The sequence below is a fragment of the Somniosus microcephalus genome, unplaced genomic scaffold (assembly GCF_052327205.1).
Source record: "Somniosus microcephalus isolate GS21.2 unplaced genomic scaffold, FLI_Smic_1.0 unresolved_chr9, whole genome shotgun sequence".
Lineage (NCBI taxonomy): Eukaryota > Metazoa > Chordata > Chondrichthyes > Squaliformes > Somniosidae > Somniosus > Somniosus microcephalus.
This window is the reverse complement of record NW_028225187.1, coordinates 943,446-958,817: the sequence shown is the minus strand read 5'-3', so window position 1 is coordinate 958,817 and position 15,372 is coordinate 943,446. Positions and strand designations below refer to the sequence as shown.

Genomic DNA, 15,372 nt, shown 5'->3' with positions numbered 1-15,372 from the left:
TCCCTCTTGAGGCGCTACCAGTGAATTTCACGGCGCTTCAAGTAACAGCGCCATGCCCGTCGGCACATAGCACCGCTTCATAGCAGAGCTTCCTCCCTGATTAAAGGGGAGGGTTGTAGCACTGCGCACACCGGGGCCCTGCTGGACCACCGGGGAGTGGGGTGTCGGATCAAGAGGAGCGCCGGGCTGTGCGATCGCAGCCGACACCCCGAAGAAGAAAAGGGAAGGGGGCAGGTGCTGGCAGTCAGCCAAAATAAAAAGTTGCCGCCTGACACCTGCCCTTTAAGTGGCATTGCTGCAGCTGCAGAAACAACCCCTGACCCTGTCAGACATATCGTCCGGCGATAGGTCAGGGGGTCGCAACCCAAGGTTGCAGCCGGGGTGCTGCATGTGGCGATGACGTCATTGCCGGCGGTGCGGTGCTGCGGGGAGCTACCGACTACCTCTGCCGCTAACCTCCCACTGAATATCGCGGGAGGCACAAAGCAACCCAATTTCACCCCCTTGTCCAAGTAGTGAGTGGCTTCCTTATTCTTCCCACCAAAACACACCGCCTCACACTGATCAATAGTGAAATTCATTAACACACCTCACACTGATCTATAGTGAAATTCATTAACACGCCACCTCACACTGATCTATAGTAACATTCATTAACACACCACCTCACACTGATCTATAGTGAAATTCATCAACACACCACCTCACACTGATCTATAGTGACATTCATTAACACACCACCTCCGCTGATCTATAGTGAAATTCATTATCACACCACCTCACACTGACCTATAGTGAAATGCATCAACACACCACCTCACACTGATCTATAGTGAAATTCATTAACACACCACCTCACACTGATCTACAGTGAAATTCATTAACACACCACCTTACACTAATCTACAGTGAAATTCATTAACACACCACCTCACACTGATCTACACTGAAATTCATGAACACACCACCTCACACTGATCTACAGTGAAATTCATTAACACATCACCTCACACTGATCTATAGTGAAATTAATTAACACACCACCTCACACTGATCTACAGTGAAATTCATTAACACACCACCTCACACTGATCTACACTGAAATTCATTAACACACCACCTCACACTGATCTATAGTGAAATTCATTAATACACCACCTCACACTGATCTATAGTGATATTCATTAACGCACCACCTCACACTGATCTATAGTGAAATTCATTAACACACCACCTCACACTGATCTATAGTGACATTCAATAACACACCACCTCACACTGATCTATAGTGAAATTCATTAACACACCACCTCATATTGATCTATAGTGACATTCATTAACATACCACCTCACACTGATCTACAGTGAAATTCATTTGCCAATTACACGCCTATTCTGGAATTTATTAATGTCTTCTTGCATTTTGTCTTCCTCAGTATTAACTCTACCTCCCAATTTGGTGTTATCGACAAACTTTGAAATTGTTTTTCTGATTCACGAGTCCAAATCGTTTATGTTAATGTTGAAAATTAGTGATCCCAGTGCCGATCCCTGTGGAACACCACTTCCCACCTTTTGCCAGTCTGAGTAGCTACTCTTAACCCCTACTCTGTTTTCTGTTTTGTGACCAGCTTGCTATCCATAACAGTATGTAAGATCGGCAAGATGACCAAGGTCAGGCCGTGTGGAGGGAAGGGCCAGGCAGCAGAATGGATGGAAAGCTGGCTACAAAACAGAAATCAGAGGGTTGGAGTTAAGGGAAGTTTTTAGTGTTCTTTCCATCCACTCTGCTGCCTGGCCCTTGACTCCACACGGCCTGACCGTGGTCATCTTGTAGACCGTACATACTGCAGACACAGTGCACCAGTGGTGGAGGGGGTGGATATTGAGTCCTGTGGCAGGGGCGCTGATGAAGTGGATTTCTCTGTCCGTGAGTTTTGAGGCATCGCTAGTTGCGTTTTTCACCTCTTTCCACCTTTAAAAAAAACCTTGCTGCCAGTTTATTAAAGCCATTAACAGCCGCTCGGGTGGGACACACCAATAAATGAGGCCTTGTTTCCCTCAGAATGACAGGCCTGAAACCCGAGTTAGAAAACATTTAGTAATTAAACCAGACTGGGCGGGGCCTGAGGTGCCAGTTAGTAACAGAAAATTGGTGGCCAGCGTACTTCACACCAGGGCTGAGGACCCGGGGACTCAGGTTTCTGTATCATTTATTGATTAATTTTGTTTATTGGCCAATCTCAATCAGACTGGCGGGTCATCTTGCTGTCTGACGGAGGTGAGGGTCCCCAATGGAGGGCTTTCTATGCGGGAGTCCTTCCCAGCACCATTGGGGATCTGGGGTGGAGACTGTTGCAGGGAGCTGTCGTGTGCAACAGTTTAAGCTCCTTTCCAGACTCCAAGGCCAGATGTGTTTTCTGTGGCTTAGAGGAGTCCACGGGCCGTGTATATATTCAGTGTGAGAGGTTACAGCCCCTGTATAGTTCCCTGAAGGGGCTGCTCCTCAACTCTTGGTTACACTTTATCCCCACACTCCTAATCTTTGCCTACCTGGTGCGGAGGGGGGTGGGTAAGTGGGAGGATCTTCTCCTGGACCGGCTCTTGGGCCTGGTGAAAACAGCAATTTGTAGATCCAGGATGGGCGGGGCCCATGGGGGGGGTCGCTCTGGCTGCCTGCCTCTCTCCCATGGTCTTGTCCCTGCCCGGGTGGCCCTGGAGAGGGAGCAGGTGGTGTCCACCGGTTCACTTGATACCTTCCTCGACTGGTGGACATGGAAGGTATCAAGAGGCGATAATCGATCCTCACAATCACATTGTGATTTAATTATTAATTGTGTGTGTGTCACAAATACATTTCTTCTATTTTGATACAAAAGTTCTACTAGACATGTTAAACTACTAGTTATTTAATCAGGGCTGCAGCTGCTGAAAGGTTGACTGTACTGAGGTTTGTGGCCAGAGCTGGCAGACGTGTTGTTCTGAAGTCTGATGTCTCACACCTGAAGAGTTTGTTTATGTCGTGTTGTAATGACCTTTTTCTGTTGTCTGGTGTCAGAAATAGAAATCAAAGGGAGATGATGCCCCACTCTGTTAATCAACTCTTTGACACATTTCCATTTCTTAATTTACAAAGCTCACAACTCCATTAGTGAACAATGGATTGCCAGTCTGCCACTTTTTAGTGAGGCTTGAAAGGATTCGCTGTGAAGCTACACCTGCCCATCTGTCTGTGTGTCACTGTGTTTGGATTGTGTTAGACAACAGTCCTAATATCTCGCCTACATTCATTACAATTTTTGAAATGTTAGGTTGTACTTGGAAGAAGTTGAGTTTCAATCTAACAATTCTGAAATTGGGAGCTTTTAATGATTTCTGTTTTTCACATAAATATATAGTGATGTGATCAGTCAAAGCAAATTAAAAGATGCTGCTATTTTCTGAACACAACTGAATAATTCTACAAGGATGCTATCACAGTCTTCCTCAGTATTAACTACACCCCCCAATTTATTGTCATCTGCAAATTTTGAAATTGTACTTCTGATTCCCAAGTCCAAATCATTCATGTAAACGGTGAATAATAGTGGTCCCAGCACCAATCCCCGTGGCACACCACTTCCCACCTTCCGCCCGTCTGAGTAAATACCTTTAACTCATCCCGTCACTATAACTGGACTTGTCTCCATTCCCGTGCCGAGGGGATTGCTGTACCAGACGGGAAGGGCAACATTTGGGGACTCTCGATTCTACACCAATTCCCATTCCCCTTCTTTCTGGATAATGGAGGTGCCACTGTGTGTAATGTGCAAGACAGTAAGAGTTGTCAGCGAGGATTAATCAGCACTTTCTAATTGGAGATGATAATGGAATCTTTCAGACAATGAATTGTAGATTTTATAGCAAAGATTAATATACGATTGAAGTAAAAGTTCATAATTGTAAAATATTTCAGGAACACTCATCAGAAATAAAGGGGAAAGATCAGACAGCAGTACTTAAAGGGATACTGCAGCCCCGACAACTCAATCAGCTATATATCCAGAATATTAAAATCCAGCCCAGTTATAGGGGTTATTAACATCAGCAGAAACAAACCCCAACTGTCAGAATGAACATGGTTCAGTCCTGGATGTGATTAACAGCAGCAATAACAGCAGAATCGAACCTCTGCAGTCACTTGTGAACTTGCTGGTGTCTCAGCAGGTTGGATGACTGATTGATTCCCTTCTCACACACTGAGCAGGTGAACGGCTTCTCCCCGGTGTGAACTCGCTGGTGTGTCAGCAGTTTGGATGACTGAGTGAATCTCTTCCCACACATGGAGCAGGTGAACGGCCTCACCCCAGTGTGAGCTCGCTGGTGTGTCAGCAGGTTGGATGACTGATTGAATCCCTTCCCACACATGGAGCAGGCGAGGTGTTGGTCAGTGCACTGTGATTGCCCTGTGGGCAGAAAATGGCAAATCTAGAAATACGACCAAAATAACACATTTTAACCCCAAAGCTGTAAATCCCCGTCCCACACACTCTCCCTTCTCCCTGTGCTGAAATCCAAACCCATCGCACCATCTCCAACATTTCTTTCCTCCACTCCCAGTTTTCCCCCTCCCTCTACTTTGGTTGGGTTCAGTTCTACACCCACTGTGTGCAGAGCGAGAATAAAATCAATGAGTCAATGATTGTCCCTCTTGGTCACTGGAACCCTGAAACCTTCAGATCCACACCCGCTGTGTGCAGAGTGAGAATAAAATCAAAGAGTCAATGATTGCCCCTCTTGGTCACTGGAACCCTGAAACCTTCAGATCCACACCCGCTGTGTGCAGAGTGAGAATAAAATCAAAGAGTCAATGATTGCCCCTCTTGGTCACTGGGACGCTGAAGCCCTGCCCACTCTCTGTTCCTGTACAAAGATGGCCATGCATACGCCCTGCTGCAGGTAGAACCGGTCTGTCTTTCCTTCACCAAGATGGCGGCGCGTAACCCGGGTCTGTCACCGAGAAAAAGCCTCACCGCTGCCGTCCGGCGGAACACATTCAGCCGCTGGATCTCATTTGGGCCTGAGACCTTCTCCAACTTTATAAACCCTGCGGCGCGGCCTGCCCGCAGTTTTTTTTTGTTTAGATTTTTTAATATATTTTTTAAAAAACATTTTTTAATGTTTTTTTTGGTTCATTTTTTTTGGTGCTTTTTTTTAATGACATTCACAGAGCTCAAGTCTCGGCTCTTTGTACAAAGTCACAAGCCCTCATGCCTACAAGTCAGGGGTCCCAGTCTCTTCAAGTTAATGATGTGATCTCCAAGCTTCTTGATCATCTTCGCTTGTTCTTCCGGATAGTGGGTCTCCAGGAATTCACAAAGTTGAAGGTCGGCGTTCCCAGTGGAGAGTTTGTGCAGATCCAGCAGACTCTGGTCGACATTCTTCTCCATCTGCAGGGCTCTCTGCATCGCTGAGCGGAGCCTCCCCCTCTCCCAGCCGAACAGATGGACTGTAAAGAAGCTTAAAAACACTGGATTAATTTTAAAAACGAATCAAATTAAATTAAAATCACATTGGCTGGGGTGATGATGCACTCCAGTCCCTGCAGTGCCCACCTGTCTCGGAAGGTCTCGAGTGTGCCGGCAGACACCGCGTGCTCCATCTCCAGGGCAACCCGGGCGCGAACATAGCCACGGAAGAGAGGCAGGCAATCGGGCCGAACGACCCCCTCGACCGCCCGCTGTCTGGACCTGTTTATGGCCACTTTGGCCAGGCCCAGGAGCAGTCCTACAAGGAGGTCCACCGACCTGCCTTCTCTCCTCTGCACCGGGTGGCCGTAGATCAGGAGCGTGGGACTGAAGTGCAGCCAAAAATCGAGGAGCAGCCCCTTCAAATAATGGAACAGGGGCTGCAACCTCTCACATTCCACATAAACATGGAACACGGACTCCTCTAGGCTGCAAAAATAGCAAGAGGTCTGGGAGTCCGTGAACTTACTTAAAATCTTATTGCACGGGACTGCTCCATGCAACACCCTCCAGGCCAAGTCCCCAATAGATAAAGGGAGGACTCCCGCGTAGAGAGCCCCCCATTGGGGACCGCCGCCTCCACCGGGCGGCAAGATGGCACGCCAAGGCGTGTCCAGATGGCAGGTGAAGATGACAAAGTGGAGAGTGTGCAGGAGCAGCCCGTACAGGAAACCCCTCCGTGCAGACCTAAAAGGCACGGAGGGCATTTCCTCGAGATGGCTCAAGTTGTGAGGTGCCGGTTCCCGAGAGGGGTTTTGGGGCCATGCGCCAATGAGGAATTCCGTCTGAACAGGGGTCAGTTCGGACGGGATTGCCCCACATGCCTGAGCCTCCTCGATACACCTCGTGGAGTCGAGGCCCAGTGCCGCTTTCAGCGTCTCGATGGATTTGGCCGTGAGCCGGACATTGGCCCAGGACAGGCGCTGCGCCAGCTCCTCTGGCACCATCCAGCCTGCTCCTCCGCCATCAAGCAGGTCCCTGACCCTGGTCACCTTACCAGGCACAGCCCTGCCCTCCGCCAGCTGCCCAATCCAGCAGTCACGGAGGTGCGGATTCCTGAGCAGCAGCTCCTGAAGGAGAGACACCACTCCTGACAGGGGAGAACTCCGCCTGGAGGCGACACTGTTCCAGACCCATAGCAATTCCTGGTAAAAGACAGGCAGCTCCCGCAGGCAGGCACGCGCATGGCCCAATTCCACGAACAGGAGCTGCATGTCGTAATTGAGGCCGTGCAGCTGGCGGAAGAAATACGTCACCAGCGCACACCATCGAAGAGGATTCTCGATGTACAGGTATCTCTGCAGGGTCCGAAGACGGAAAGTCGCTGCCCGGGTGCGAAGGCACACCAACGCCTGACCGCCCTCCCTAAGCGGGAGACTCAGAACTGTGGCAGAGACCCAGTGCTTCTCTTTGTCCCAGAAGTAGTCAATGAGCTTCTTCTGCATCTTGGCGACAAACGCAGGGGGCGGGATCAAAGTGACCAACCAGTACCACAACATGGCGGCCACCAGCTGGTTTATGACCAGCGCTCGACCCCTGTAGGACAACACTCGGAGCAGTCCTGTCCAGCGTCCTAGGCGAGCGGTGACTTTGGCCTCCATCTCCTGCCAGTTCAGCGGCCAGGCATCCTCGGCGGGGCTGAGGTAGACTCCCAAGTAGAGGAGGATTATGGTGCTCCAGGCGAAGGGCCTGAACTCCTCTGGCAGGGAGTCCACCCGCCGCTGGCCCACCAGGAGTCCAGAACATTTCTCCCAGTTGATCCTGGCGGAGGATGCGTCCGAGTAAATCTGCTGGCATTCTCGCATCCTCCGCAAGTCAGCGGGATCCATGACCATGAGGAGCACGTCATTGGCATAAGCCGAGAGGATGACTTCCACACCCAGCCCTTGCAGAGCCAGTCCTGTCAGCCTCTTCCGCAAGAGGCACAGGAAAGGATCCACTCAGACGGCATATAACTGGCTGGACATGGGGCATCCCTGACGCATCCCCCTCCCGAAGCGAAGCGGCGCCGTCAAAGGCCCATTAACTTTAATCAGACACTCCGCGGCAGCGTACAGAAGAAAGATCCGGGCAACGAAATGCATCCCGAACCCGAATGCGTGCAGAGTTCCGAAGAGATACTCGTGATCCACCCTGTCGAACGCCTTCTCCTGATCCAGGGAAAGGAAGGCGACTGACAGAGCAGATCTCTGGGAATGGTGGACCAGGTCCTGGACCAGATGGATGTTATCATGGATAGTCCAGCCCAGGACTGTGTAGGACTGGTTGGGTGGATCATGTGGGCCAGCACGGGGCCAAGGCGGGCAGATATGGCCCTGGCAAAAATTTTATAATCTGTCCTGAGGTGGGAGACCGGGCGCCAGTTTTTTAATAGACAGAGATCGCCCCTCTTAGGCAGCAGGACAATGACCGCCCTGCGCCAAGAGAGGGGCAGCTCCCCGGTCACCAGACTTTCCCCCAGGACCCGCATGTAGTCGCCCCCCAGGATGTCCCAGAACGTCCTGTGGAACTCCACGGTCAGCCCGTCCAGCCCCGGGGACTTTCCCCTAGAGAGCTGGTGGAGGGCGCCGGTCAGCTCCGCCAAGCTTAGCGGAGCGTCCAATTTTTCGGCGCCCTCCGGGCCGACCTTCAGCAACTCCTCCCACAAAACTCTGCGCACGTCCTCGCTGGACGGAACCGGAGAGAACAGAGCCCTGTAATAGGCCCGGGTCTTCGCGCTGATCCCCTCCGGATCCGAGACCAGAGATCTGTCATCGGCCAGCAGCCCCAAGAGCTGCTGACGGACCCCCCATTTTTTCCAGCGAGTAGAAGAAGGGGGAGCCGCGGTCCAGGTCCCGGAGGATCTGGATCTGCAACCTCACGTACGCGCCTCGGGACCCGACGAGCTGCAGGTCCTTCAGTGTGCCCTTCTTCTCTTTGTACACCTTCCGCAGGGCCGGGTCATCGACGACTTGACCGAGATGGGACTCCAGGTCGAGCACCACCCTCTCCAACCGCCTGGCCCAGGCCTCCAGCCTCTTGGTCGATCCCCTCGTGTACTCCTGACAGAAGAGACGGACATGAGCCTTGCCCACGTCCCACCATAGCCTCAAGGAGGGGAAGCCCCCCCGCTTCCTTCTCCAGTTGGCCCAGAACCGACGAAACGAATCCCGGAACCACTCGTCCTCCAGCAGCAGGTTGTTAAAATGCCAGTACATGGACCCCTCCGGCGCATGCAATGGAGCGAGCTCCACCCACACCAAGTGGTGGTCCGTGCACGGCACCGGCTGCATGGAAGCCGCCGGGATGCAGGAGGCGTACGCCCAGGAAATGTAAAGGCGGTCGATTCTGGACCTTCCTCCTCCAGACCTTACATAAGTGAAGGCACTGGAGTCGGGATGGAGATTTCGCCAGACGTCCACCAAGTCGAAGGACCCGACCAGGTCCCTCAACTTCTCCACTGACACCAGGCTGCGCGGGGGACCCTACCGGTCCCTCACCTCGAGGGTGCAATTAAAATCTCCCCCGAGGATGATGCACTCGCCGACATCGATGGAGCCCAGAAGAGCGGACACTTCTTCAAAGAAGCACACTTGCTGCACTCCAGCCGCAGTGACCTGAAGCAAGCGGCCCGGCACGTGTTCCTTGATCTACAAGATAACCGGCTGAAAATGCATGGCCAGCAAGATAGCCACCCCGCTGGAATAGTTGGAGAGGTGACTCATGCTGACCCCTCCTTGCCACTCCAGGAGCCACGTGGCCTCGTCCTCTGGAATGGTGTGGGTTTCTTGCAGGAAGCACACCGCATACCTCCCGTCCCGAAGGACCAAGAAGTTATTAAATCTACGGCGCGCATCTCTGCTGCCGTTGATGTTGAGGCTGGCTATGGTTATCTTCATGACAAGAGCATAGTGCAACCTCTACTTAACCTAACGGGAGGAGGGAGAGCGGCCGCTATTCGACTGCCACTCCCTCAGCAGCCCAGCGAGGAACTTGTTGATCTGACGCTGCTCCCGTGGCCCCGCGCCCTCGTCCGCGCCCATGGATTTGACAGCGGCACGTACGGAGCCAACGAGCAGCACCAGATCCGACCATCTGTCTAGGGCCTTGGAGGCAGGGCAGTTCTTTCGTACGTGCCCCACCTCCTTACAGGCGTGGCACTGCACACCGTCCGATGTCCAAAAGCCGCGGTGGGCAGCCCCCTCATGGCACACGATAAAAGTGCCCTCGGTGTCCTCCTCCCAGGCCAGCTGAACAAAAAGCTGGTGCTGGAAGGAGAAGACGTGCCGAAGGCTGGCCTCCCTGCATCCGAGCGGGATGGGTGTGATCCCTGACCTCACCTCCCCCAGTTGACGTAGGTGGGGGGAGGAGGAGCTCAGCCAAAACAAAGGGCGGGATGTTTGACAAGAGGATCCTTTGCACGGTGGCCTTGAGAGGATCCACCAGCAGGAAGGCCCCGCCCATGGTGAGCCCCTTGGTTACAGCCAGAGACACCGCCTGCTCCGATGTCAGGAAGAACACCACCTTGCCGTACATTTTCGAGGCAGCGATGATGGCTGAAGGGCCGACAACCCCAGCCATGGCCTTCACGCACGCCTCGATAGTCATGTTGGGGTGAGTGTAGCTCTTCACCCCGTGTTTTTTAGTGATGAGGCGGAATGGTGACGGGGCAGCAGAAGCAGCGGGAGCATCCATGGCCGTGGCTGCCACACTTGCGTATGACCTTGCTGGCCCCGTCACCAGCGATGATGTGGTCGCCATCGCGGGGCGCTTATTATAAAGGGCTACACCCACCCAAGTCACAGGCCTGGTGATGTTAATGGCCTCAGTGGTTGTTTTCCCTGAGCAGAGGGAGCTTTAAAAGTGAGGGCACACCTCTCCCCTTGTTGATTAAATTGGGAGAGGGGCCTTCTCCCCTCTGCTCAACGGGCAATTAATGGATATGAGGTGCCTCTTTAGAGAGAGGCAAAGAGAGAGAGAAAGGGGGGTGGGAAGGAGGGAGGCCGCAGGGGCTGGGTCTCCACTCAAGATGGTGGGTGGGTGCTCGCAGGGGTGCACTCTCTGAAAAATAAGTCTCTATTGATGGTCTTCTTGTGGGGGGAGAAGATGTCTTCGCCTGGGAAAATAAAGCTGGAGATGCCCAGGTTCAGTCCACCACCAGGTCTTAACGATGTGATAATTAAATGATGACTTCGCCTGGGCAGCTCCAGCTGTCCCAGGTCAAGCAATAGGGAGGGGTGTTTGCTAGTGGTGTGTGTGCCCTAGTTTTTACAAGAGCCACACACGCTCACACACACCCCTAGATGTTTTCTTCTCCTTCTTCTTTCCTCCCCCCCCCCACTTAAATACAAAGGCCTAGAAATTCAGTATCACCGCGTTTGGGGCGCTAGTCCTGGCGATGCGCAAAGTTTAGCGCCAGGCACAAATTAGCACCACCTAGCGCGATATTGGGTTGCAGCACCCCTAAAGGTGATTGCGGCGCTAAATCAGGCACTGCACGCTACTCTTAAGGTGCTAACCCGGTGGCGCAACCCAATTTTGCGGTGGTGGGGTGCAGCGAGGGTGCTGTCAATAATCACTTTCCCTGAGACACACTGGTGCCGGCCAGCTCTTAAAGGGGCAGGTCAATTGGCATCACCAGACACACTCACTGCCTTGTAGGCCTTCAAAGCAGTGGGAGCCTACCTGTGGCGCACCAGCCTAGCAAGACATGGAAAGGATGAGGCAGAGGGTGGAACGCCTCACTGATGGGGCATTGGATGCTTTGGTTGGTGCAGTGGAATCAAGGCCAAGGAAGATGGTTGGAATGTGATTTATGTTTTGGACAGTCTCCCGGGTGTGAGAGGCAGTTATGTGTCAGTGTATTAGTTTTGCTTTCTGTTGCCATAGCTTTCTCATGTTTGAAGGAACCACATTTTGTGTAATGAAACACTTTCTTCATTTACAATGGCCATGCCTTCTATTTACATGCATCTTGCCCTTCACAGGCTTGGGGGTATCAGACCGGTTCCATTCCTGTTCTTGGAGTGGCAGCAAGCATTCCGTGAGAGGGGCCTAGAAGCTACTTCTGATCAGCCTCTGACGCGCAGCCTGAGAAGAGCCACTCGTGTAGAAGTTCAGGCCAGCAGGCATCTTCTCAGCCACCAACAGAGATGTCCTGCACCTTGGCTGCAGATCTGGCTGAAGCAGCTGGCACAGCTCAGTCACCACCTCCTTTCCAAATCACAGCCTTCTGACACACTGCTCCTCTGAAATGTTCATGTCGGAAAACTGCTGTCGGAAAACCCTGCCAGCATAAGGTCTGCTGTGGCGACGTCTGTTGGCCCTCCTCCGTCTGGCCATGCCCGCTCCCCTCTCCCAGCGTCTCAGTGCCCTTTCCAGATGATTCAGCAGCAGGACGTTCCCCTCCAATGCAGCCCCCATAATAAGTGCCCACAGGAAGGTTCTCCATTGTCAAGGCTCACCAACAGCAAGGTGATGGTCAGAAGGCTGAAGATCGTCTGCCTGCGCTGGCTCAGTGGTCGAATGGCTCTCAGTGTGCAGCTCAGCAACTCTTTGTAGCTCTCGAGGAAGTTGTGCTCCAAAAATGGCTGCCGCTTTTAAACTACACCAGTCCCCTTTAAATAACGCTCCTCCAGCCCGAGAGCGACTTGGTAAGGCCCAGGTAAGCTCTCACTATTAGTGCCAGGCGCTACGGAGGGGGGCGCCACTGAATTTCCGGTCCGGGGCACCCAAAAGGCATTGCACACTCAAATGACATCATAATCAGCCTGCGCCCATGAGCGGGCGCTAAGATTTAGCGCCGGCGCTAAATGCATGCTCAATATGGGGCGAGGTGCCTTGCACCCGCCTGGAAATTGGCTAGTGCCCCACTTCTCGGCCTCTTTAGGCGTTAATCGGTGGCGCTAACAACCGAATTTCTCCCCCAAAGTCTTTATGAGAGTGCACCATGAAACACCCACTTGTAGAAGTTTTCCAACGGCTCTCCCTCCTTCTGAACAGATGTAGGATGTCTTATGTTCATTAATAAATAGACATTCTTATTATGAACACAGCTAGCTTTTGCTAGACACTTTTATTGAGCACATGTGGACTAGGTACAGTATCTGTAGAGGCTTCCATCTTGACTGCTGCCTTGTGGGTAGCCCAGTGCCCCATGGGTAACATAGTCTTAATATACATACAGCTATATACAGCTCTACACAGATCTACGGCTCCACCTAGTGTCCACTATAGAATGACATGTTATTGATCATTACATCCCCCTTTCTTTGAGGTCTAACAAAATCAATATCAATCAACTTTCAAGAAAACAATAAAGATAATATCAGTAACACTTTTGTTAGTGCTCTAAAACATAAACATTTTCAAAACAGTCAACACATTTTCAAAGCTTTACATTGTACTCAAAGTTTAAGTCTATCAGGCTTTTTTACTTCACATGTGGATCTTCTCAACACGGGTAAGTCTGATGTGTCTTCATGAGATTGTTCTGGTGGTGAATGACAAGATGCAGTTGCGGCATTGTCATCGATCTGCTCTTGTATAGATCGAGGTCTCCTTGCGATCTTTGCTTGGAGAGGGTTTCATTGTTTCCTTCACTCTTCATGCCATAACTCTCAATGTAGTCAGTGCACTCTCGAAAAACTGCTGGCAGCTGGATCCCATCATACAGCATAGTCCTCTCAGCAGCCTCGGCTAATGGAACACCAAAGATTGGCCTGAGGGAAGAAGGAGTATCCACCAGAACTGCTTCCTGCTCTGGTGCAGGCTTCTTCTTTTTCTTTTTCTCTTTCCACTGCTTAACAACATCTGCTGCGGTTATATCTTTGGACTTTTTCTCCTTGTGTTTTTCCTCTTTGTGCTTTTCTTCCTTTGGCTTCTCTTTGACCTTAAAGTCTTTTTCTTTCTTCTTGGAGAAACTAGGCTTTTTGAAGACATGGATACCCTTTGGCCTTTTCATCCTTGATGGGCTCTCTGCTTCATCACCTGAGTCATCTGGTCTGCTTATGGCACAGTTTATATGGTAGACTCTCTTGACCAGTTCTAAGTCCTCACAAGCTTTGTCATCTAGTATCGAATCAAGTCTTTCAGCCACAACAGAAAACATGAGATGATGCACTTTGTCTTTGACTGTCACTTTAAGTCTGCATACACCTAAGCTATCTATTTTCTGTCCATTATAGTCCTTCAGTAGTACTGACTTTTTCTGTATTTTGGGCTTTTCTTTCATATTGTTAATGTCACTCATACTGATTAAGTTTGCTTTTGCCCCAGTGTCTAGTTTCAAGGTAACTAATGCTCCATTTACTTGCAGTGGGATCATCCATTTGTCCTCTTTTACTGCATTAACTTTATGTTCAGCATTGTCCATTTCTGAGGGCTGTACATTTTCTGTATCCTTTTTGATATTGTCACATGACACCATTCCTACAAAAAATGTCTCACTTAAATCAGTGTCCTCAATTACATTAACTCGTTGCCCTTTCTTAGTTTTTACTTTTGAAAAGCATTGTTTGGCAAAGTGATTCTTTCCATTACACTTTGTGCACATTTTTCCAAATGCTGGGCATTGTCTTAACTGGTGTTTGTAACCACAGCGTTTACAATTAAAAATTTCATCCTCCGATTGCTTTTCATTTCTGTTCTGCCCACGTTTCTTCCCCTTATAGGACACAGCACTGAGAGCAGCATTATCACTCATTACAATCGCATAATTATTGATTTCACTGAAAGTCTTCGCATGCTTTTGAGCTAGCTCGCTGGCTTGGCATATTTTCACCGCATTTTCCAAATTTAGTTCGGTTTCTCTCAACAGACGTTCCCTGACTTTTTTATCATGAATACCAAACACAATCTGGTCACGAATCATGGATGCTTTGAGCTCAGAGAAATTACATGTCTGTGCTTTCAGTTTCAGATCAGTTATAAAGCTATCAAAAGTCTCATTTTGTTGCTGTGTCCGAGAACGGAAGATATATCTTTCATACGTCTCATTCTTTTTGGGAGAGCAATGTGCATCAATTTTTTTTAGCACATCTTCTAATTTTTCTCTGTTCTCCTCTGGATTAAATACAAATGTATTAAATACCTCTATCGCCTGTGGGCCTGCAACCGTAAGCAGCAACACTATTTTTCTTGCGTCTGGCTTCGTACCGAATCCGATGGCTGCAATGTAGAGTTCGAATTGTTGTTTAAAAGTCTGCCAATTGTAGTCGATTTTTCCTGTGAGTTTCAAATGCTCTGGTGGCTTCAAATTCTCCATGTCACTTTTCACAATTTTCAGCAGATCTTCACCATCCTGGTACCATCTTATGTTCATTAATAAATAGACATTCTTATTATGAACACAGCTAGCTTTTGCTAGACACTTTTATTGAGCACATGTGGACTAGGTACAGTATCTGTAGAGGCTTCCATCTTGACTGCTGCCTTGTGGGTGGCCTAGTGCCCCATGGGTAATGTAGTCTTAATATACATACAGCTGGGTAGTGTAGTCTTATACATACAGCTATATACAGCTCTACACAGCTCTACGGCTCCACCTAGTGTCCACTATAGAATGACATGTTATTGATCATTACAGGATGTTTGTTTTTCTCCCCTCTCTCCGTCTCCTGTGATGGAGACCAGTTGGGGAAACAGTGATGGAATGGCTTCCCTTTGTTGTTAGCTCTGGTCTGGTCTCCTGGTCTCTCCTCTCCTCTGGCACCCCAATAGTAGCTGCAGCAGCAACAGATGTGGTCTCTCCTCCTGGACACAGAGAGAGAGAGACCTCACCTGTCCTGTCCTGTCCTCTCCTCTCCTCTCTTCTCTTCTGGCACAGCAGCAGCACAAGATTCCTGGCTGGCTATCAGGGATCCCGGGGTTCATCTTTTCTCTTTTA

The 15,372-nt window shown here is 50.4% G+C and overlaps 1 protein-coding gene across 2 annotated transcripts in view; it reads left to right on the top strand.

Annotated features, from left to right (window-relative positions):
* The window catches only part of LOC147084201 (uncharacterized), a 270,376-nt gene that overhangs the window by 103,810 nt on the left and 151,194 nt on the right, over nt 1-15,372 (top strand). The window lies entirely within an intron of this gene.